This window comes from Phaenicophaeus curvirostris, chromosome 3 (genome assembly GCF_032191515.1).
Source record: "Phaenicophaeus curvirostris isolate KB17595 chromosome 3, BPBGC_Pcur_1.0, whole genome shotgun sequence".
Lineage (NCBI taxonomy): Eukaryota > Metazoa > Chordata > Aves > Cuculiformes > Cuculidae > Phaenicophaeus > Phaenicophaeus curvirostris.
In genome coordinates, this window is record NC_091394.1 from 34,569,741 (window position 1) to 34,595,410 (window position 25,670).

Here is a 25,670-nt window from a genome sequence, read left to right on the forward strand (position 1 = left end):
AGGAGCTGAGCAGTGTTTCACGCTGTAGGGCTTGTGGCAGCCACAGTGTCTGTCAACACATTCTATCACTTTCTGTTTATGCAGACATTTTTTTCCCTCTTTCTTTTCTCTCTCTCTTTTTTTTTTCCTGATGTATTCATCACTACGCTGCAGACACCTAGTTAATCCATTTAGAACCTATCAGCTCTGTTCATCGGCTCATAAACCCATTACCTCGGAGGCGCTGTGCTTAGGGACACAGGTGCCAGACCAGTGCACAAAACCCAATTGAGTTATGTAGCAGGCAGCAAGGCCCTTGGATTCATGATTCTGCCTGCATGGGGAATTGCACGCGTTATGTGGCAGCAGCCACTTTATTAAATATCGATTTAAATCATAGCCTTTAATCAAATCTGATAGAAGACCTTTCTCCATTCCTGTCTCTCCCTGCCCCCCCATGCCTTCTCCATGCTTCCCCATCTCCTGCAGAGCCCCTCAGTCCTGTCCTGTCTCCCACTGATCTCCTGATGACAGCGAAGCTCAGGAATGAATAGTTAGCAAGCAGTTCAACAGCAAACCCTTATCAACAGTAATGAGGCATTTGCGATAATCGAGTGATGAAATGTAAATGGCCAGTAATGAGCACAATTACGTTCACTGGGGAACCATCAAAGCTGCTTCTTTCCTCTCAGATAGATGAGCTCCCTCACTCTCGCTGCCCATTGCTGCCTTCCCTCTGAGCATGGCACAGATCCAGGGACAGGCTGGGAGGGAGGCAGCAATGGGAAAAGCAAGAGCTGGCGGTGCCGCGCTGAAGGAGCTCGCTGACAGTGGCCAGGTAGCAGCCAGGCTTCCTTCATGCTAATTCCACCTTTGATGATCAGCCTCCTTCTCTTTCTCCTCTACCCTCCCCCTACTCTCTCATTCCTCCCTCCTGGTCCTTAGGGATGATTTGATTTGCTGCAATGTTTGAAAACTGCCTCATTGTGCTAACAAGATTAACTTGAGCCTATGTCTGTTTGATACACTGGAAGCATGCAGGGTGACTTGGACTGGCTTTCAGCTGAAGCTGAAAAAGCCAAGAAATGGGACAGTTGCCAGGGAACAGGCCCAACAGCAGCTTATATCATCTTCAGCAGTGAGGGACCAGCAGGAAAAAATACTGACACGTTCAGGAAAGGGGGAAAGTCAGTGCTTCTGTAATCCGGCTGGAGAACATTAACAGATCCCAGAAATGGTTCACCCAGAAATAAACACATCAAACTGAATAATCTGGCAGTTACTCAGTTTACCTTTGATAATTTGTGCAACTAAATAGTGCTAGAGAAAAGTCGAAGGCCCAGGCTTAAAAAGTTGGGTTGCAGAGAAACCCATGTGGAAAATATCCTTGCGCCTGTTATGCATTCACAAAACTGCTCTTGACTCTTTATTTCCTGGATCTCATGGGGTTTCACTATGGCATAAAACCTAATAGTCAGTGTCCTTATTTCCCTGTTTTAAAGATATGTTATCGATGGAGAATTATCACAGGAGTTTGTTTAAGAAGTGATCAGCTAAGCAAGGCTCATCAACTGTGACTTTCTTCAGAAGAAAGAAGGGCCTCTGGTATGCCTAAGCTCTGAGATGATGGTCAAAGTTACATTTCTGATACTACTTTGCATTAAAATCCTTTTAAATTATGCATTCATTGTATTACATGAAGAAATCTTAGGCAGAGAAATATCCATGCTGGATCAGAAAGCCAGGTGTAGTGTAGATGGTCTACAAAGAGCATGCCACAGGACTTTTGACCCTTGGCAGATCTGCAGAGAAGGGTATGTGTCTTTGTTCAGCATGGCCAAAACCATGTCAGCACACTGGCATACAGAAAGAGGCTGTTGGCAGAGCTAGGGGCAGGGAAGTGTAGTTCTCAGTAACTGTGAACTGAATTTACCCACTGTAAATATGTGGGTCTCATTTACAATGACACTATTTCACAAACTGATTGGAAAGGGGAGGCTGTGTACTTTTTTAAAAAAGCATACATGTTCTGCATAATTTAAATGGCTACAGAATCTCTGGGACAACTAAAAAGTCACACAAAGGTAAATGGTACAGCAAGCAGAGGAGCAAACACTGGTGTGTAGGGACTACTGGAATAGGAAATAGTGAAGCTTTGGTAGATCTTCTCTTCCAAGGACTAAAACGATTGTAATAAGTGGGATCTGAATGAAAACAAGGTTTAGTAATGGAGAATGCTAGCTGCAGAGCAACTGGCTCGGGCGCAGGAAAAAAGTTAAAAAGGAGACTCAAAACACTGATTAAGTGTTTTGAACAAAATCAGGGCAACAGACAAAGGCTGAACATATCCAGGCTGCAAGAATGAAACAGTTTTCCAATACCACTTATTTTCTCACACTTCTTTCTACCTCTCAGAACATGTCATCTCCTGGCAATGAATTCAACAGGTTACCTCTAGTGCTAAGCAAGAAATACGTCCTTTCATCACACTTCAGTCTGCTGCCTTTCCATTTCAGAGAACATTCCCCACTTTTTGAGTCAGAAGTGGCTCCAAATGACCAATCACAGTGCAGATACTGCATGAGCAAAGCAACCCAAATCCTGGCAAGCATATCACATCAACTCATCGGGGGGGCCGATTACCTCAGTGCTGCATTTGAAGACATTTGACGGGTTTAGGAAAGAGCCCGCCAATGAGTCAGCCTGGTGCAGTAGTCCACCCACCCACTCGCAAGTCAAGAAGCAGCTCAACCCCAGATAATCAGATGGATAAAAATGGGCACCTCCACTGGCTGTCACAGAAGGTCTTCCTGATGTCCTAAGGAATTACGTACTATTATGGAGTTCCATCTCCCCCCAGCATCCGGGTGTTTCTAACTGCACTATTTTCAGTGCATGTTACATTTAGAAATAAACTAGGATCTTTTACTTATCAGAAATGCAATAGCCGTTAAATTGCATTAGTTACCAACCTTAGCAGCAATAAACTGTAGCCTACAGTAAACAGTGCTAAATCATAATCAGCTGGCACAATGTGGGTATTTCTGACCATTTGCACTATGCTCTGTAAAATGCATTTGATCACAGTATATAAAAATGTGAGTGTACTGTATATGATTTTGAAATTTACTGAGTTTAAAGACATGTTCAACCAATTTATCATTTAACTTAAGGCTTCACAAAAGCTATTAAACAACACCGTGAGCCTGGAGGCCACACATATTCTACAGCCCTGGAAATTTAAAGAAGTTCATTTGAATGCCTTAATAATGACCTTGACCTATTGAACAAGGTGTACTTATTGTCAACAATTCATCTCACTCTTGACCCTGGCAAAATGCCCTGAATATTTATGCTGGGGGAGGAAAGACTTGGTGAGGTTTTTTTTTCCTTTTCCCTGGTGAAATGGGCCAGATTTTTCCCTGTTTAGCAAAATCTGGAACACAGATCATTAGAATGCTTTTGGCAGCTAATTTGAACATCAGTGACTCTACTTTGTGAAGGAAGCCTTTTTCTGCCCTAAAGAATCTCGGAGAGTTTTCAGACTACAGTAATTGAAAAATCCCTAAACACTCACTCACAGAGGAGATACACATTACTGCAGGAACAGTCTACAAATTGTAAAGTATTCAATTTACATTCTCAGTACCTCAGGGCAGTTGTGAAGAATTTATATCTTCAGAAACCTTTGAACTAACAAAAGATAACATTTCACAGCAAAGTCTACTTGCATAAAAGTTTTTTAACTCCATTCTTATTCTGAAGGAAGTGTCTTTTGCACTTCTGGTACCAAGGCTCAACATAGGTATCTAAGATGTTAAAAGGAGATGGAGATGGAAATAGAGGTGTTAAAAAAATTTAATGGACATTCTGCATCTCATTTAGAACATGAGTTCATTATTCACCATTCTACACATGATGTATTCTTGCTCCGAACTTGATGTCTTTTTAAATGATACTTTGGTTTGATCAATGTGCAAAGATTCTTTAGTTATATTAAGGCCCTTTATGCAAAGGGCTTTATAGTATGTAGATAACAGGCACAGCTACACCCTGAATGAGGGTAAGGGGACATTTTCTTCCCTGTGTACATCAGCTGTATGGTGCCCCATCTAATGTTGTCAACTGGCTACTTCACCCCTCTGTTTTACACTGCCTTCATCTGCTTGGAGATATTGCATTTAAAAATGGATTTTGGTGAGTATCAGAGCTGAAACTTTGTAAAACTGAAAAGAGAGTTCTTACCTTTAAGAACTGATTGTGTTTTTTTTTTAATAGGGTCACTTCGCAGATTACACCACTTGGATGCCTATCAAAAAACCAACATTTTCAGAGGGTGCATTTTGAACCACACAAAAAGCTGTACATTTATTTTGGTCCAAAGAATCTCAAGGGATTCATGGAAGACTAAGTACCTTTAATGATATGCTTAAGTCATACAAAAGTCAGAATTAACATCCAACTGGCACTTGAGTATATCGAGTAGATGACAGAGACTGCTATGTCATTAACATTTAAACTCACAGAATCAGGCCCCATTTGTGTAAAGAAACGTGGTAATAGAAATGGGCATCATGTTTTCTAGCTAGGAAATGATCTTTCTCTTCCTCTGCCCCTTTTCTTGATCAAAGAACACTCAATATAATCACCAACCTAATGACATCCTTTTGCTTTGACTTTTTTTTTTAAAATTTCTACTGAAAAAGGGGAAGGAAGGAAGGACAAAAAAAATTCTGCTTCAAGCCAGCCCTAAATCTGTGATTACCATATTCATGTCCAACACTAAGCATCATGTGGAAACATTAATGAAAGTTTTAAAATGCAATCATTGGTTAAAGGCTTTTTTCCCCGTCTCTATAAAGAAATTGATAAATGTTTCTATTAACTAATAACCCAGGAATCAACAGTCTTATAAAAGTGGTTTATTCAGCCCAGAAAATTAGGCAATCAATCATGACTGATTTGCTCACATTTTCCTTTGCAAATAAGTGAGATGAAAACTTTAAAACCAATAAGATAATGCACTTAACAAATTCAGCTGAGAGAGATGGATAAACTAAGATGCCACTGGCATCAGTTAAGGAAAATCTGTCGTGTTTCCAATTATTTGAGCAGATTTTGTATCCCAATTTGCTGCCAGACTGGCTCCATCCCCCACTTCCCTCTTTCAAACCAAATCATCTGATCTTAAATCAGAACAAGCTCATCATATCACACTATGAAAGGCCAACAGGGGATAAATGACACCAGATGTTATATGAGTTTTCTTTTAGGCTTTCATTTCAGACTTACTGCATTCCCCATGCTGCTTTTTACTTGTCAAAAACTAAAATGTGCTTTGATAGATAACAACCCTATTTTCTTCACTGCCTGAGCTTAGAGAATACCATTACGTATTGATATTGATGGTGCTTAACTAGGGAATGCAACCTGGGACTGCGGAAAGCAGGATCCTGGGATCTTGAGGTATCTTTCAGTCCCACAGATACGTCTCCTGCGAGTCCCAGGGTTTTTCTGTTGTTGCTGCTGGGGTTGGCATTTGGATACACGCTGTGTGATTTTACAACACAAAATGTGAATTCACAGACAGACAGTAAGAGTGAGGAGGGGCAGGCACGCTCAGAAACATAACTCTTAGGCCCATCTGCTGCTGCTGTCTGAGCTACTGAGGGAGCCGATATTGTACTAGAAGACTAACAATGAACTTCTGAAGCTGAACTGGGGCTCACTGGTGCAAAATCCAAGGCACATAATTTTAATTTGCTTTGCCTATAGTCTTCTGGAGTCATTGTGTTCCCAGACAGGTAGGGAAACACTGGAAAATAGCAGAAACAAAAAAACAGCATGTACTGCTCAACAGCAGTGGGGGAACCGGGCACACACTCTGCTGGCTCGGCTGTTTGTGCAAGCAGAGTGCATTGTACCCTACCAGCCCAGGTCTGAAGGAAGATGCTGCTCTGTAAGGGAGAATCCTGATGATTCTACCAATGTGTGTGCAGCCTTTTAAACACCATCTTGGCCGTATGCAATGTACCAACTGTGCTCCCAGGCTTTATTATAAAGAAATAAGTTAATAAATAGGTCGGTCTCAATCTTGAAGGAAAAAGCCACTTCTGTCTGTAGTATCATAAATTGCTTTTAAGAGTATTTATAAAGCTGCACTAGCTTTTCGTAATTGCCACAAATATTTTCTTTTACTCTTAAACCCACAGTGACTGGTGACATCACATTGTAGTGATGTTTCACATCAAGATGATATCATTGTCTCCCAGCTGGCCTGGTGTGTATGTTTATATGGGGCGCTACCATAGCTTTTGATACTTTAGTCTACTGCCTGGGAGTAGCTTGCTTGTCTCATGGGTGGGTGTAGGAGGCAGCAGCTTAACCTCATTGATTTTCCTTCCAATACACCCTGCAGATGCAGTGAGGGAGCATATTCACACATACTCTGACTGCAGCTGCTGGCAAGCAGCTTACTCCAAGGTGCACTGAAGTCAGTAGGGTTAATCCTTGGGAGTAAAGGAAAAGATAAGGTTATGGCCAGCATGACTGGCAGCAGCAAAGGCTCTTCTTTATAGTTCATAAATGCTCAATCACAGATTCTGAAGCAGAATTCAACTCCATTTAAACACCACAACAACTTTCCCTGCCCAATCCTTTCTACTCTCCCAGTGCTCTGCTGCCTGCCTGTGCATTTCTGCTTGCCATCATGATTCAACATACTTCCACTGATAGCATCACCTTTACCAGTCATGCAAAATATGCTCAGTGAACAAAATACACCAATAAACCATCAGCTGTCAGAAACCATGACTTATAGCATTAAACAGTTTGTTTGGTTTGGCTGACACACTGCAATATCTACATAGCTCAGCATCACTTGATACTAAGAATGAGCTGGCCTCAGCTCCCATCCCGGAAAACCTGTACTGGAAAGTAAAAATCCTCACCAACTGCTTGTGCAATGAAATGTTAATGCAGAACAGCCAGGATACAGGGAGGGGGACTGGCAGTGGGTACACCAACATGCTTAGCCACATCAGTCTAGAGATCTGTGGCTTCTCAGCCTGCTTTCGTTCAAAGACCCAGGCAAAACACAGTGTGAAGTAAGAATCCAACAACAACTCTTGTACCTGGAATGACAATGAAAGAAACATCACAGAATATCTCACAACAACAAAAGTGTGCCAGATTTGCCACACCTTTTAGTTACTTGTACCACTATATCACATCTGTAATTTCCAGAAATGGTTAAGCAATAGCTTGAGTTGGTATGTTAATGCTCCCTTCTCCTTACAATATTCAGTCTGAGAACAAGTATCCTATCATTACTTGCCTGTCTAATCTCTAAGTGTATTTTAAGTCTTTCATAGAAAACTAGCAGAATTGGGTAGAACGTGATAAGTTGATTAGTAAAATAAAAGCTACCAACAGTGGAAGTTACTTAGGCAAAGTTATAACAAAATCCAAAATCTATTCAAACTATCGCTCCCCCAAAAGGTCATGGAGCAACTTTTTCATCTTTTATAAGTTTCTTGGTATTATAAACATGGTCAAATATGCTAGTTAGCAGATGAAAAGAAAGATCTTCCATATTCCCATTTTCTGTTTCAATACTAATTTATCTTCCTCCACCAGACTATTTACCTGCTCAAGTGCTTTATGAAAGAAAAGGGACAAGTTGCTGCTTTTGGATCCATGAAGGCAAGAGAAAAAGCCTATGAATCAGCAGTCCTCCAGCACCGTGCAGAAGGGTCATTCCTGCAGGCACCAGAAATAGAAGACATGCAGCCTCCTAATAGCCAGGCTAAGTGTGGTTCAAAATAGACCGTGGTGGGCAGAGACAACAGGGATGTCCTTCATGTCAGAAGCGAACCAAACAGACTTGTAAACATGTGTCCTGCACACAAGCACTCAGCACTTGCTGTCAATTTGACCTAAATCTCTTGGCACCTCTGGATGTCCTGTAAGGGTTTTCTCTGTATGTGAATTTCTCTGGTGGAAACTATTAGCCGAGCTGAAGATTTTAAGCGGAATTGGAAAAACATATGTGGAAAGTGCTTCTGGAACTTCTGTTGATGGACAGCCACCCTGGAAAGCTTGTTTCTCAAACTAGGAAAACGAAAATGGCCCTTCTGACAGTGTGAAATCAAAGCAGTTTGAATCACTGCAGCAAATGCTGGCAACAAACTTCTCTCTCAAACAGACTTCAGGCCAAATATTACAAGCAGAAATTATGCAGCTAACACATTGGTATGACCAATCAATTTATGAAAATCAACACTTTGCTGACATGTAAGTCATGAAACAGGAGGAAAATTAATCAAATCAATGACTTCTTTCACTGTATGATATGCAGTGCAGCTAAATCCTACCACTTGCTTAGGCCACCAACACAGTAAAATTGCCTTGTTCTGTCACTGGCCTGCCTGTGAAGCAGGCTCCTAATTTAATTATTGCATACTCTCTTTCTGCTCTTATTGTAGAACTATTTCCTTTTACATTTACTCTGATCTAAGACATACCATTGCCTGGACTGAAGATAAAAGAAACAACATTGAGATACCCCCAGCAATAACCCTCTTAAAATAAAAGTCTGTGAATTAAGAGCAACAGCATAGGTAGCTTTGGAGATCACAAGAGAAATTCTGAATTTCCTGGCATACAATTGTATGAATATTTGCCTTCTTGTATCTTTCCATTTGAGAATGAGGCAGCCAAGTAACGGGATTTGAATGCATATTGGCTTGCTGCCTTTGCTGTTTTGATTTGTGGACTGGCCAAGCAGAACGCAATTAGTGGTTATTGACACCTTTACAGGAAGCACTCATAAGAGAAATGGGAAATTGAAAATGTCCTTTAAAAGATGGAAGTAAAATACTGTATCAAAGCTTGCTGGTAAATAAGACGAGCCTAGAAAAGTGCTCAGTCAGAATATTTGTATTTCTGTATCATTTAGGAAAATCCTATTATGGCTTTAGCCACAGAGACATCCCTGGTGTGCAAGATAGAGGCAGTTCATAAAATACATAGCATTTTCAGCTGGAAAATAGGGCAACCTATTGCTTTCTCTAGATGGCTATGTTACACCCCAGTTCCCATCAATAGAACATAATCTCATTGCAGCAGGCAATACTCAATATCAATGAAACACTGGTATTGTAGGTATTTGCAGACTGCCAGTACCTAAAGGACAGAAAGGCTTTGTGTTTTTACAAGGGCCAATATCTCTGGAACACATTTATGAAACAAGGCAGCACACCAAGCAGGCAAAGGAATTATATGCATGTGTCCACAGAGCTGTCTGCAGGCATTTGTTTGCTCTTTTTTCCTCTTTCTTTTCTGATACTTTGTACCATCCCTACCTTACAGTCTATAAGTTTCACTAGCAATGTCAGTTATGCAATTAGTCCCCTGCCAATTAATGCCAAATTAGATGCCTGCTGTCAGCATTCCCTAGCACTGACAAAGTTGTATGGTAATAATCTGTAACAAGGATAATGCTCTAAGGAGTCTGCATTGTTCTCTAGAAAGAAAAGGGGGGAAAAAAGGAAAAGAAAGAAAAAGAGAAAGAAAAAGCATGTCGCACGTTTGCTTATGCCATCAGCAGTCAGTGCAAAAATAAAATAAGTTTTGTTGTGCAGTTATCGCAATGATTAAAATATAATAGGCTAATGAGATTACAAAGCTGATTGTGAACAAGACCAATTGTTTTAATTGGAGACTCCTGAATGGCAATTTGAGCTGCTGCCGCTGCTGAGTTTTGAAATATAATCAGTTTTACTAATTTTATCTGATTTCTTAATGAAGCTTGCCTTGAGCAATTGTTCTATGTGTTCTTTAGCAAACAGCGTGTGTCATAACTGCTGACATTAATCTTGATTACTTTAGTTAAAATAAATAGTTATACTTGGGCAGCTTTCAGAAAATAGATCAGAGCAAATGCAATGTTAGGAAGAGATGGGGTTTTACTTATTATATTTGTTGTTTTTTCTATATTGTATTTGCAAAGCCCCAACTGTGAAACATCTTTCTTGTGCAACCTGATCTCTTTCAGACTCTCCTATCTTTTGCCCACCCTTCAGAGGGCATTTTTCACTTCCACAGTCATAAAGACGGAAAAAGATAGTGTCTTTTATTGCAGAAAAATCTTTAGTAAGTGGAAAAAAAATCCACCAACAAATGCCATCTCAGAAAAAAATACCACAAAGAGCTTTTTCATGCATGAATCTCAAAGTTGGCACACACATTTTCACCACCTCGTGCTCCAGCTGCCAGTGCTAACACTCAAAACCTTATAGAAATGCTCTTTCTCGTATAGCTTATTTATTTTTATGGAGGATTAATATACTTAGGATGGGTCTTTGGAGCTTTCATAGTGCATTTGATGGGATGTTGTACCATATTGCTGCTTACAAAGAGACACATAAACATTAACAAAAATAAACAGTAGAGAAGGGGAAATGGGAATATAAGTGCAATCTGAATTAATGGTAAACAGCCAGAGATCATTCATATTTCAGAACTCCTATTATATTATGGCCATGCCTTTACGAGGATAATCCTTTCATAATTAAGATAATGGCTAACTAGTCTGATAGGTATTATACATCTTTTTGAGCCAGTATGCTTATATGACAACATAATTTGCATGTACTTATTACTGGACTATAAAATCTGTGGATTTTATATGTAGTTGCATTGATTAGGTACTTGGATGATAAATAGAAACCATTCTGGGAAAGATGATACAGGATATATTAAACATTTAATTCACCCTCTTTACAGCCAGCACTGGTTTGGTAATTTAAAAGTGTTTAATCTAGCTTGCATAGTAATCTATGTCCAGTTAGGACCTAAGTATGTATAATAAACAGTCTAGCTTTTAATCCATATGCATGTATCAATGTCTTTAAACACAGTGTTTTAGAAAGAATTATGAAGTTTTTCCTCCAAGACACAGTATTCTGGAACAAGGGAAGGTCATGGGCAGCAGAACAAGCACAGAGTGCAACTTTAACACATCACTCTTGAGGACTACAACGTGTACAAAATAGTGGCATTTTCTACTCACAGATATAACAAGCAGAAGCTTAGATTCCCTGCTCAAACTCTGCTTCCTCAGTGCTTACATGCAGTACTGCGTGTAACACTGCTGTTAGAAAAGATGTCAGATTTTTATGACCAACTCTGACTTTTATGCAGAAGCTGATGTCTGACATACAGCGTTTTCAGTTCCTGCCCCTCAAAGTATCACCTTTTATTTAAAACATATCTCCTGTCCTGCTTAAAAATCAAGCTAAAATTTTGGGGAGAAGAAAGCCCAGACATAAGATGTTCCCACAATGACCCTTCCTTGAGATAACAATTAATAATCATGATTCATAACCATAATTCAGACCCTCACCTAGAATAGCAGTGTTCCCATCAGCCTGGATCCCTTAAATGCCACGCAACCTCTTCCAGACATGTTCAAGGCTCACGGCTTCTTCAGAAGGCCTGCTTCACTCAATGAGTGAAAAATACATGTGAAATTGAATTTGTGTATTCTCAATTCTGCTTAATAAATATGGAAATTTATACTTAATGAAAATTTACTTTTACCCCTCTCTGCCTTCCTTAATGAGACCTAATTGAACAGAACAATCTTCATTTGGCAGGACAGATCACGAGTGCTTGTCTATACTTAGAAATTTACTGAGATAACTAATCTAAAATGGTTGCTAAATATCCCTACAGCTTTCTGCCCAAATAGCTGTTCCAGAACAATTATTTCAAATGAGCTATTTTTGTAAATTTTCAAGTGTATACAAGTCTCAAATCTAATATCTGGCTGGCATTGCACACCCAGCTAGATCTTATGGATCAAAGTATTTGATCTGGTGAATAAGTCATACTGTAGTAACAGAATATACTAACATTGGTTTTGATTTGCCTTTATGCTGATATGTTACATCATAAAAAAAAAGCATTAGTGCCACTGATAATTTGGCTATATTTGACCTAAATATCAGTTCCACAATACCAGTTACAAATTCCTAGCCTGAAATACTTTTAAAGTACCACACAGGCTTCTTCGTAATAGAATTTTTCACCTTTTCTCTTCCCATTAGGACTGAATAATTTATTTCTCAAGTGCTTTCCCTGCAATTTACAGACAGCTAGGCTGCTGTAACTTTCAAAGGTACATTAGTGTGTGATAAGTCCTATTTTAGGTCCTTGCTGTTTTGGTGCAAGAATGGCTACCAAGTTTCAAAGCTCAGACACATTTCTTTGGGGTCTGGCAGCACACCAAAACAGCAGCCTCTGCTATAACAGCTTATATTCAGCAGACATGGCTTGATCCTTTCTTGTTATGTGTAAGAACCGTTTCCCTCAGCATGACCACTGCTTTAATCTTGTATTTTAAACATAAACAGAAAGACAGATTTTACAGTATAATCTGGTAGGCACAGTAGCTTTTAAGAAGACTAAATCATTAACCTAGAAGCTATGTTTAAGAAAAGAGAACAGACAACAAAAAAAGAGGAGGAGAGAGGGAGAGGGATTGGTTTTGTTCATGATTTAACACACAACTGTGAACCACCTGCCTCAAAAATGCTGGAGCAGAAATAAAGCTCAGTGTAAGCAGGGCAGGAAAAAGTGGCAAAACAAAAGAGCTTGAGGAGCATGGGGAGAGAAAAAAGGAAAAATGAATTTTAAAATTTTCTCTCCTGCTGCATTTTGAAATGTAACACATACTTTTATGGTAGTAATGTTCCTGTTGCTGTGCTGGTGTAAAGAGAAAGACAAGGAAGGCATTTTGAGAAAGGCAATGCCTCTCATTAGACCAACTGTTATAAGTGGAAAAAGAAAAAAAAAAACAGGAGGAAATATAAGAGTACTGCTTTTCCTTCCATTCAAGTCAAGCAGTTTAAAAGAAGCTTCCATTCAATTACACCTCTAGGTCATTTTTGTTTACAGGATAACTACATTGCAGTTCACAATGATATATTAATCAGTTTGCAGGGGGAGAGCTTCTGGGACAGTTTCTCATTTATATTACTCTTTATTTTGTATCAGGCTGGGCAGATTAAATGTAGCTTACACCATTGTTTAGTTTATTTTACGTTCTTATATTATTAGTGTAAATAAGAATCAGATCCTCTGCTCTTAAAATACTTCTGAAAATGGCTTAAATAACAAAGACGTAAATTTGAAACTGATACTACACAATCATTATCTCCCTTTTCTTTAATAGGACAACTTTTGCTTTCTTTTACATAAGTATAAAAGTGTATGTAAATGTATTAATATCATAGGTACATTGGTGGAGCTGGATATCTCAATCATTGCTATGATTAAACATTTATATTTGTTCATCGTGTGTACTCAATAAGGATGCTAGATTGACCTATTACTATCATTAATGTTTTGTTTGTGGATTGCATTTTAATTTGACCCCTAAGTAATACAGCACGAGGAGGAAAAAAGCCTTTAAACTCATGGTTAGGGCTGATACAGGCTTAGGAAAAGTATTTTGTGATATATGATTTAAATCCTTTGTGCAACCTGAACTTGTGCTACCCAGTTGTTCACTGCAGCTGGTATTCCCAAATGCATATGAAACCCATGTGATCTGCATTTTTTTTTAGCCATCTCCTGGGAATCGTTCTATACACCTGAGTCACCAAAAATTGTTAAAGAAGATCAAAGTAGGGCAAAAGTGAGGTCATCCAGTTGGTGGCTGTTGTCATGTGTCCCAATGTCATTTGGTGATGCAGTGATACACCTTATTACTGTGACAGGATGCATCAAAAGGAAATGAGATATGTTTCAAGCAAATTCATGTCAGCAGAAAAGCTTAGGGATGGCCAAGTGCGCATATATACATGGAGTTATCTGAAGAGATATCAGTGGCCAACTGTAAATGGCATCCTACTGGCCTGCCTACGATGGAGGTTCATCAGCAACTGAATTTCCCATCTGCTTGAGGGAATGAGCAGAAACTCTTTTTTTTCTATTCTTCGTTCAGACTAAGGCATTTGTAAACAAGAAGCAAATTCATACCAGATGGGAACTTACTTTTCATAATGCAAAGACCAAACTGTTATTTAATCCTTTCAATCTAATTTACTATGCCAGGCATCTCTTCTCTTCTTAACAGTAAGAACTCAAGAACTTGAGTGTTTCTGCTCCTCATCCCAGAACACGGAGTGACTTATTTCCCAGTTTACACAACTTCTCTCACACCCAGAAAGCTGAAGACACAGATGAATCAATCATTGAAAGCATTCACATAAGACAAGCACACCTCTATCTTCCTATCCTCCTTCAAGCCATATCTACACTTAAGAAAAAAGGTGGTATTATGATCCCTTCCTTTAATTTTTCACAGATATTAATACTGTCACGCTTGTACTTCTGAGATACTTTGTTAACCTTTTTCTTTTCATCTTTAGTTTCTCAAGTGGATCTGCTGAAAATGGGTAGTTGTTGTTTTTACAGACTATATTTACTTAAATTATGTCATATAGTCTACAATCAGATTTATCTTTCAGAAGAAAACAGTGCCTGAAACTGTACATGCATGTGAGTAGGGTACCTTTTTTGTATTTGTATTATTATTACTTTTTCTTATAGCTAGGATTTACATCTTTCCACATATTTTTATACTGCTGTTTCTTTTTTTGTTAGGGTTTTGTAGCGTATTTGTTATGCATGGCTGTGGCTTTCTCTATAAGCTTTTAATATATAAGGGGAGTTTTTTATAAAACAAATAAGAATTATCCAATTTCACAAAACAAAAATAAAAAGTCCAAATATTAAGGTGGGGCTAAAGGCTAAAGTTTGCCTGCAAATGCAGTCTAGCACCTAAACAGGCATGTAGTTTTAGCTATATGAAAATTCCCACTGAAATCTAGGACAGGGAACTGTATTTAGAGCAGTTTTTAAACACTCTTCTGACCAGCTGGGGTTGTAACAAATTTTGCGTTCAGGCATAACATGATTAACAACCATGAGGAAGAAAATAGGTGAAAAAAAAAGTAGTATTATCCTGGGTTACCTGTAAAGTGATTTTATTCCTGGTGCCTTCCCTGGGTTGGACAAACCATAGCAAAGCACACTAACACAGCAGAAGCCCACAGGATTTGTGGAGCTACCAATTCTGAACACGACAACAAAGGCTGATGCGCATCAGCTTCCTGCAAGGACAAGACCTGAAGTGCTGGAAAACTGGGAAATATTAGACCTTGATTCTTTAGTTTTGTAGGATAGTGCAGTCAGCTTCGGTCAAGCTGCTTTCCTACCTTACTTTTCCTCCAGAATTAAATCAAAACTGACAGAGTAAGGAAAAGATTAACACATTCAGGATTTCGGAGTAGGAGGACTGACTCATCCTTGTTTATGATGCTTGCCTGGTTTGTGATTTGGAACAAAAGAAAATTATCCAGCTAGATTTTTCAAGCACGTGCCAAGCATGAAGGGTTGCCAGGCTTCAGCCTTCCTTGCAACATCACATGAAAAGTTATTTAATTCCCTGCAGCAAAATATCCACAGAGGTCACAACAGCTTACTTCAGCAGCTGAAATCCATTTGCTGTCACCTATATATTTGTATTTGGGGTAGGGGCGTTATGATAATTACCTAATTTGTGGTATGGAAAAGTTCATAGGCTGTTCATAAAAAGGCAGTGAGAAGAACTGGGTAGGAAGATTAAAACAAAACTGTGATCTGGTGGCAAAGTAAAAAGCATGAGTTTTCTCTAGACTGCAGATCCCAAAGTTGCTTTATCTTTCTCCTTGAAGAACTTGCAATCTAAAACTAAAAAAAAGTAAGCAGATCCCTTTCCTTCTCCCAGTATCCCATAATATTAAGCCCTCTGTCAAAAATAGCATCTCAGCACTGCACAAATTTACTTGATCCCTGTGTGTTCAAAAATCTATAAATATTTCACCACTGCTAATCTCGTTCAGTTTGTGGAGCTAGCTTGATTATGTTCTTAGCAAGCACTATATAAATAGTTTCAACAACTAGTACCAAAGAAAAAATAGTATTTGCCTAATGAAAAGAAAAAAAAAGGTGCAGCATTCACCATATTCTCAGATTATGTAAAGGTAAAAAATTAAGAAGCAAATATTATATGAAATTAAAAAACTGTCCAACTGGCAAAGATATAAATTATCCTTATGATCAATAACAAATACATGAAGTGGGCAGCTTACCTTGTAGGATGTATTTATCCAAATACTTTACAGATTACCAAGGAACAGAAAAAGGGAAAGCTTTCAAAAGGGTAAAAACAAAAAGGAGAATCACAAACAAGAATAAGATAACTTAAACCAAGTTAACCTTCTTGATGTTTTAAATCATGATTAAAGCAAACTATTTAAATCCTCAGGAGTTAAATCAAATCAATGAAAGTTTTGGGTTTGTACGCACTTCTGACATGTACTGCAGTGAGACCCTGGCACATGCCTGCAGTACCAACAGTAGTTAATCATGCCTGTTTTTACTTTGGAGTTCTTTCCTGGTGATCGAGCTTGACAGGTACCTCTGTCAACTGTATGGCTTAGCTCTGGGCCACAGCTGAATTTTACCCGTCATGTTTAAGGAATGTGCAACCCTAGAGGTTTGCAAACTGTGACGTACATAAATACTAGTCAAGTCGCTACTAGCAGTTTGTGAGCCAATTTGGGGTGATATGTAACACAAGGCTGAGAGCAGCGCTGCTACCTCGTGTGCTGGCACCCAGTGAAGATACCTGTCCTGCTCATTCACTCCTATGATCACTGTCAGGCAACAGTGACCAGCCTGCTGCCTGCCCTTACAGCAGGATAAAGTGGCAAAATAATTTTCTCCCAGGGTCTGCAGCGTCTCATGAACCTCAGGTTCAGAGGTGTTGGTTGTACCTCTTACACTCCTCGCAATGAGGAGATCGCTGCCCGTCCCTGCCCAGTAGGCTTTTGGTTTGACAATAACTCTCACCAATATTTACTGTTTCTCAAATACTTATTTCTCACAGGGAGCTGTTTGCAATGCTTGCATCAAGGTAAGCTTGAAGACAAGAAGATCCCTAAATTTCGTCACCCTGTTTATCTTCTATTTCAAGCTGGCCACTGTGCTGCGGATTGAATTTCTCTATCAAGGAGAGGAACTACCAGTAAAAGTTCACCATGTGGTAACTCTGGTAGACAGAGGCAATTTCTTTGATGCTGCAACACGTGTAACCTGCAACATGGTGGTGATGAGACATTTGGCATTTCCTTTTTACTAGAAACACACCAGTTCTGACTTTTGATTCTCTTGTCTTGCTGGGATTGAAACCTGAGCAAGTGAAATACAGTTCAGACCCCCAAAAAAAGCCTCCAGATAAAGGGCAGGCTTGATAGCTGGTCACACAATAGAAGAAATCTCTCTGGTTTTATTTCTGGTAAGAGAACTTTTTGAGAAACTGGATCTATAAAACTGGAGGGCATGATACAATGATAATAAATGCATAGAAGCTTTCATATTTATTAATTACACATATTACAAGATAGAAATCAGCCAGAGCAGTCTTCTAAATTGGGATCAAGATTATTTTTTCTTAAGCAGCAGCTATTTTAGCTGAAGATTCTCATACAAAAACCACCACTGAGGTTTCTGATTATTGAAAGGCTGGGAACTGTACTAGTATTTGATGCAAAGTAAACAAGACCATTGTGCGTAGTGCACGAATCCTTAAAACATTGTTCCAATGTCCCAAGATAGACATCAAAAAAACCAAAGCAAGAAGTGATACTTTCTAAAGTCTTGTTTCAAGCCAGTCAATAAAATTGACTTCTAGAGATCATTTTCTCGGAAATTACTTGCAAACCTCAATTTAGTGTTCTGAAACATGAATGATAAGTGGCAAGAAACTGCTGTTATTCCTGGTTTAGAAAGCAGAGACTCAGGGACAGAAAGTTTATGTAATTTCTCCAGAACTCAAACTACTTGGGAATACAACTCGTCTCTTTAGTCTCAAGATCCTCCATCCATTTTCCAGGAATAGGAGATGTTGTTGTAGTGACTGCATTGTTTTTCTTAGAGTACCAGATGAGTTTCCTCCCACCGTATTTTCTTGATCTTGTATTTTTAGTCTTTCCTGTCAAATCACTTCTTGTTGCTGTCAATACAACAGTAAAAACCAAAAAGGCATAAAGGAAAAGATATGCCACATGACAGGTATAAAAAGCAATAAATCTAATGATTTGTGCAAATATTAAAACATAGCTTACCTCCTACATTTAACCTGGGTTTGCTGGTGATTTTCTGTTATGCTGCCCAGTGATATTTCATATTTTCCTACAAAACTGCAAAGATATACTTAACTTTTCCCCTTTGTTTTTATGCCAGTAATTAGTCATGATTGACATTCTAGATACATGCAGAATGAAACACCCTGCATTTTCTTTTGATATTCCTTGAATATGGCTCAATGCTAAAAGAAAATATTTTCCACACTTTCAATCTATATTTTTAAATAATGCAATCCAAATGGCACTACCATTTAATCATTACAGTGAAATTCATCACCTGCTAATAGTACAGTGTGGGAATCCCTAAAATTTTCCCCCGCAGGTTTGATTTCAGCCCCTGAAGGTTCACTTGAGTTGAAATTCACTATTCACACAGGGACAGTTATTTTTACCTCTCACTCAGCGTCTCTTTCACATATGAGCACACACACCACACACACGTGCTGCATCCCTCCCATTCTGTTGCACTTAAGTCCAGATTAGCTCTGACCATTCCCACACGCAAGCAGAGAGCGACAACACCACGGTGCCTAAGACCATAGGTAGGTCATTTGCTTCAAGCCAATTTATTCACATTTGCAATGGTAAGATTGATTTTTATACTGCATTTCTGAGTTTATTTAACTGATTTCAGAAACTGCCACAGAGGTGGGGGCAGAGATCGTCTTCAAGGTTGCTGTCATCTGGAATTTTATGTCCTTCATTTTCTTTCACTCTGTATGCCTGTCACATCGGCTTAACTGTGAGTAGTGTACTAGCCAGTACCTCTGGCATACTGTATATTAATAGAATATTGATATAGCCCAAATACTGTTGTGGGATTCATCATTTGGTAAATCCTCTGCCGTCTGCAGTTTTACAGAGCCGTTTAATTAGCAATTTTACAACCTCCTATTCTCTCATTAAATTAATTAATAATTAAGTTCAAATATAGGCATCTTTAATGTCATAATTATATTTCAGTTTTATGGTCACCAGAGTTTAGCTCATTAGGCAAGGTAGTCATAAACCACAGCTCTATTTAGGGGCTGAGGCACGGATGCACAGGTAGTCTGCTTCTAGGTGGTATTTTTATCTTTCTCACTTCTCCTTTCCCCCACCCCCACTTCTCCAGCCCCCCTCCCTCTTACTGCTCTCTACTAGCACTGGCTTTTTTTTTTTTTTTTTTTTTTTTTGGCGGCACCACTTTTTCATTCATATGTAAGGTTTAAAAAATCCCTTCCATACATCCTTCTATGTCCCCTCCCTGCTACTCTCTCTGGAGCAGCACAGAGACACTGGCCTGTGGTGGATCCAGCTCTCTTGCAAACCTCTGGAATCACCACCTTCAGCACTGAGCCCCCAGGAGTGGCAAATCCTCTGTAACATCATATCAGTGACATTGTACTCCTGTTTGACTGCATGATTTACCAAGGCACGGGACTTAGTAATGGCATTTCACACAGTATGATATGTTGTGCATTGTTTTATATGTAATGGATTTATTTCAGTCATTATCACTGATTAAACCAGCTTAGTTAAAAAGGCAAAGCAAAACTTGGCTTTGAAATTGTTCTTATTTAATTTTGTTTGCGCTCACATAACCCAGGACAGCACTAATTATCTCTTTAGTGTAGCTCATATTTCTAATGTAATTCATATGTAAATTGTAATTTTATTCATATGGGAATGTTTGTGTTCCTTGCATATTCTCAGTAAAGAGCACAAACAGCGAATTAAAACTGTTTGGAAATGAAACAGTGAATTAAAACTGTTTGGAAATGAAACAGCGAATTAAAACCGTTTGGAAATGAAAACTTTATGTTGCCTTTTTTTGAACTGTCTTTGATTTGTTTTGGCTTGTTGTTTCTCTAGTGAATCGTGATTCAATTGGATGTCTAAGGCAAAGATATTCAGTCTCCTTACTTCATAGCCAGGCATCTTACTCGCTGGCCTGCTTTTGTTTCTGAATTTTGAAGGTGGGGGGAGCTCACTGTCTTTGAAACAAATCGTAATATGGCAACTATTACGAATAACAAATAATTGAAGGACACATTTGTATGACTATAAAACCTGAAGGCACAGCATGGTACTATTTGTGCCACTTTGCTACTCAAACAGAACTGCGAGAGAGTACAAGAAGGCCTTAGGAGTGTTATTTCTGGTTCAGTGTATCTGATAACATTAGATTAAAATTTTAAGCCTAACCCAAATTGCCCATCTAATAACCTTTACATTTTTATTGCATTTTAAAGCCATCAAACTGCTTAATGCAATATTAGCATCACCTCTAAAAGCTGCCGCTGCCCATAGAAAGGTGGTCTTTTGACAAAGCAAGTCAAAACTTATTTGTATAAGTAAAAGTTGTTCCTGGACTGCTGAATTTTCAGGATAGGTTTGCTTTCTGTACCTGGTAATAATGTTGTGGCACATTCTAACACGAAAAGCAGAACTAAGAGTAACAGTAAACACAACAAGCTGGGTGTCATTAGGAGGGCGAACTTAAAATCACGCAGAATTATTTGTAGCAGGCACGTAGGTGCTATCAGCTAGTGCATCAGACAGGATGAAGTGAAAGACCTGAAGGAAAAAGAAAGGGTAAAAAGTTCAAATGAAAGAATAATTAAACCTTAACAGCCAGCAAGTTACTGAAAGTGTCACCTATAGTTTTCTGTGCTTCACATTTCCTAGGCAAAATTGAACTCACAGCATTAGGTAGAGAATAAATGTCTATATTTTTTCACCTTGACAAAACAGGGTGCTCAGCCCTTGCTAAATGAAGCCACCTGTGCTGTAAGGACAGAGTCAGTACTTTACCCAGGCAAACAGTGACCTGACCTGCCAGTGGCCAGGTAGGAACATATGTGAGGTTCAGCACTTTCCCAGGTTTGGTGCCACCCCACCATATGGGCATGGTGTAGGGGACGCATGACACAATGGTCCTGGAAGCCTCTTCCCACGGGCAATTGCTGCTCAGGCTGGTATGAAAAGCCCTCAGAGGAAAAGTCTGTACTCCTTGTCATCCTCATTGTTGCCCCTCAGTATTGCTGTGACCAGAAGAGACACAGGGCTTTGAGAACTAATATTTTCGTATTGACCTCTGCTGCGGTAATACCGAGCAGGTTACTCCATTCATCAGTGGGAAAGGTTGCATGTGCCAATCAAAGAGGCAAATTCACAGCTGTGAACAGGCACACCTGCTTCCCTTCATCCCTCTGCCAAACTCCCCATCCCCCAAAAGTTCTCTCTGTTTTACCACAATCCAGTGTTTGGAAGGACCCTTTGGGGCCTTCTGCAAAGCTAACCTGGGGGAGGCACAGCGTAAGGGCGCTACTTAGTGGAACTAAGCAGAGAACGGAAAACGTGGGCAAGTGGGATTGCTGGTAGGGTTTGGCTGTGATCACACATCCCCCCTGCAGCCACATACCCTCCAGTGAGGGACGCTGCCACATCTAGGGTACATGATTGAAACATGCATATACATACACGCACTCCTTATGATGACACAAGAGCTGTCCGAAACTATTTTCAATAATTGATTTGCTGTTTAATTGAACATCAAGACTGACTAACATAGCTCATTACTTTACTCATTAGTTAATTATCGAAGAAAGTAGGACAAGTCAATAAAATGGAAGGCTGTAAATTCCAATACTAATTAGCACCATTTCCTCAGAGACATATTTAAGGGCAGATTGGCTACCCGAATGTCCCTGGACCTTGTAGATGAAGGGAAAGGGTAGATTTACCATAAATCTAGATTACCAGCAAACAAGGATCATCAGCAGTGAGCAGTCAAGTACAAAGGTGCTGATCTACTGCCAGGCACCCTGTTTGAACTGAAATATTGGAATGCAAGCAGCACAGAAATTCCTATTTTTAAAAGAAAGGCAGGAGGGAGGAGAGAGGGAAGGAGCACTCACACACCAGAAAGGATCCATATTATAAAATAAATTATGCAAACTGAACTACTTCAGCAGAGGACATTTGTTTTCCTAAGCTCTCTCTTTTCCAGTCTCTCCCACATGCACTCACTTAATACTCTCTTATCCCAGACAAAATATCACGTGTCCCTTATAGAGTGGGCACATTTTTAATGTATAGATTCTAATTTATATCTCTTATTTTGTGTTTGTTTTTTTTTAAATATAAACTATTCTAGTAATGGAAATTATATTCTCCTGTTATTACTGTTTTAAATTAAAGATAATATAAAAAATAAGTCTGAAACACCAGAGGCAGAATTTAATGGGTCCAACAGAGCTTTAATTGAGCAAAAAAGTGATTTAAAACAAATAAAGACTCAAAGAAGGCTGGGAGAAAACGAAGCAAGAGGAGTGTGTATATCTGTATGAATTTTTGTATTTATGGTATATATTTTGTGTAAACATGTATATATATAATCTTAAACAAGTGTAAATATATAAAAAAAATTAATGCAGACACACACATACATACTGGAATATGCCTATATAGGGTTCTTGTTACTCAGTAGGAGGAAATCAGCAAATCCCCGAGTTCTGCAGTTTTAAAGCCCCCAGGTCCTAGTGGCTGCCTTTTAAAAGTCAATCCAAGAGGACTCAGACTATGAAAAGGTTCTGTTGATATACTGGTACACTGTTGAACAGTTTCTCAAAAGTAATAAAAACCAACTTGCCGATTATTAACAGATCAGGATAGATATATTATTTTAAATACCATTTCTTTGGAGGCACATCTTCTGAGTATTCTTCTCAATAAATACTCACTTTTGAAAAACTAATTTCCAGATGGTGAATGAAAATGGACATCAAAAGCAATACCTGAGCTCAACTTAAGTGAAGAAATCACCCTAAGAATAGCTCTCAGTCTGGAGCTTGAAATATTTAGCAATTCTAAAAATATATTAATGGATTAATGTAAAAAAAAATTGCTAACAAATCTCTATGACTTGACTTACTATTTTTTGTGCCTGCAGTTCTGATTATGAAGCCAAAAGCTGTGATTTATTTTCAAATGTTTTTAAAAAGTACCTTGCCAAAGTGTTATAAAGATTACATGGATTTTTTTAATCAGCAGTTTTGGGAATCTGGCCTCTGGTGCTAATCAAGCAAGACTGAAATTTAGGGCAGAAAGGAGAAATGTTGTTGTTTTGCTTAATGAAAATCTCCTGGTAGAAATAATGCAAGGAAAATTCTCTAATGATTTTACTAAAACTCAGGGAAAATAAAAAGTGAAATTTTATTATCCATGTTTGTCTGATTTCGGACAGTGACTAGCACTCTTGGATACTGAGATTTTTTTTAAGTTTCTGGTTAGGTCATGCTAGACCCCTAGCTGCAGTTGAAGCCTTGACCATGGCTAGAGCACCCGGGGAAAAGCTCACAAACTGCCAGCATGCTCAGCCTACAAGGGCTCAGTCTGTGTGCTCAATATGGAAATACGAGGAAGGCTGGGAGAGGACCCATCCTCAAGCTTTGACTCACACTTTTGGGTTGACATATGCAATGATGACATTTTACACTGCTGTTCATCATACATAATATAATGTATGTACATAATGTAAGGTAATTCTTACTGTGTCTGTTATCAAATACTCCAACATTGGAGACAGAGGTTGATTACTGAGTGTGATACCTAGAATACTCGGTGCCAGTTGATGTAAAACACGAAGTGCTCTGGTGAATTTGCAGTGGTCTTTTTTTCAAGATGGAGCCCCCAGGCCCCTGCAGCCTTTAATAAGCTGTAACTGGAGTGAAGCTGTCAGCTCCTGCTTGTATTCTGTCAGCTTCAGTATCACTTAGAACATCCCTGACAAATGCACAGTGCACATTTAACAGTCACTCTGTGAGCAAGTTTTTTATTTGGGAAAGAACTTTCTAAGGTTCCACTTTCTGCAAGGGAAAACTTGTAAATTATTATGAAGGAAAATGGAGCAAAACATCCTTCAATCCCATTCCTTTGTTCTATGGAGAAACACAGCTGATTTTTTTCCTCTTTAGCAGGATGATGGATTGACTCAGTCCAAGGTGAAATCCCAGGCAATGCAAGACAGAACAAGGGATATCATATGACAGTGACACCTCTCCTCCTCTGTCAGCCAAACTGTGCTAGCTGTATGTTAGTAGTAGCATTGTCATACAAATTATTCAAACAGAAATATTTGTTCAGTTCTGGTGTGTTCATAAGTTTCCCATTAAGAATTCAAATTTAAAGATCTTTGCCAGCTGCACAAACTTTCCTAAATACCTTTCCCTCACTCACCTCCCTCTGGCGTTCCTACAACAACAGAGAGGTGTAAGTGTGGTTGCCTGGGACAAGTGACTTTAAGCAAAGCTGTTCCTATATTTTTAAAATAAGAAATGTATTTCGAAAAAACACAATCCCTCTTCCACACTCAGGAATTCTTTCTTATATGTAAATTATTTGAAAACTTTTTCTTTATCCATTTCCTTCTCAATGCTTTTTTTTTTTTAATGGGCAGTTTATGGGCTAAGCTTATTATTTGCTAATTGAAGTCCTTCCTCCTCCCCCCGGGAGTTTAAAAATTCTACTATTACTCTTTGCAGAGCTCACTCCTACAATATCTCTGCTGTAAATGCAGCTGAATCATATCTAATAGTGACAACAATAAGGCCATGGCATGCCTGAGCAGATTGGAAGGGCGTAAGGAGAAGAAGGAACAGACACCGCTTCTCAAGTCAAAGCAGTCTGTAACATTCAGTTTCCCCACAGTCCCCAGGGTAACGTCATTGCAAGAGGGAAATTATTGTAACATTACAACACTGAGCTTCAATGACCACACTGACCCCTGGGGACTTTGCCATTTGCCATCTCACAGCATGGACAATTCCCTGAATAGGCTCCTTCCCCAACCCCATTAAAAACACAGTTTTCCCAAGGAGAGGACAGAAACTTCCTTGAGGTCATTCTAAGAACTAGAACCCTCAGAATACAGTATTTTGAGCCATTTCTGTAAAATGGTATTGAAAACATCTCTGGTCTCCTAAAGGTGCCACATAAAGTTTATGACAACCTCATCCAGACAGAAATTAGGAAATTAATTCTAAATTAATTAGAAATTAGACATTGGAGTAATTAAGATTTATATGGCACCAGTGTGTATTTCTTACTACTAGTATTACTTTTGTTGGTGTTACTTTTACTATTCTAATTGGGTTTTTTATCACTGTAGCAATTGGAAGCCCTGTCACAGATGAGAGCACTGCTGCACAAGCCAAACAATCAAGGTGTCTTCTCCAAAGGGTTAAGGAGCAATGACTACACTTATAGACACAGTTTAGGTCCTACTAATAGGAAGAGCTGCCTCGTGGAATCTGAAAAATTAAATTCGTATTGATTTCAGTGGGAGTTTGATGCCTAACATGCATTGAAATCCAGGTCTGGATTAAGCAATTGCAGCTAGTGTAAAAGAACATTTACTGGCAGACTCAGTAAAATGAAGCATGA

General features: G+C 39.0%; 1 long non-coding RNA gene across 1 annotated transcript in view; it reads left to right on the forward strand.

Annotated features, from left to right (window-relative positions):
• Positions 1-18,677: 18,677 nt before the first annotated feature.
• Positions 18,678-25,670, forward strand: part of LOC138718949 (uncharacterized) — a 30,442-nt gene continuing 23,449 nt past the window's right edge. Inside the window, exons 1-2 of the long non-coding RNA XR_011337162.1 lie at positions 18,678-18,784; positions 18,877-18,984. This is a non-coding gene — a long non-coding RNA (uncharacterized lncRNA). The remainder of the gene's footprint in view (positions 18,785-18,876; positions 18,985-25,670) is intronic.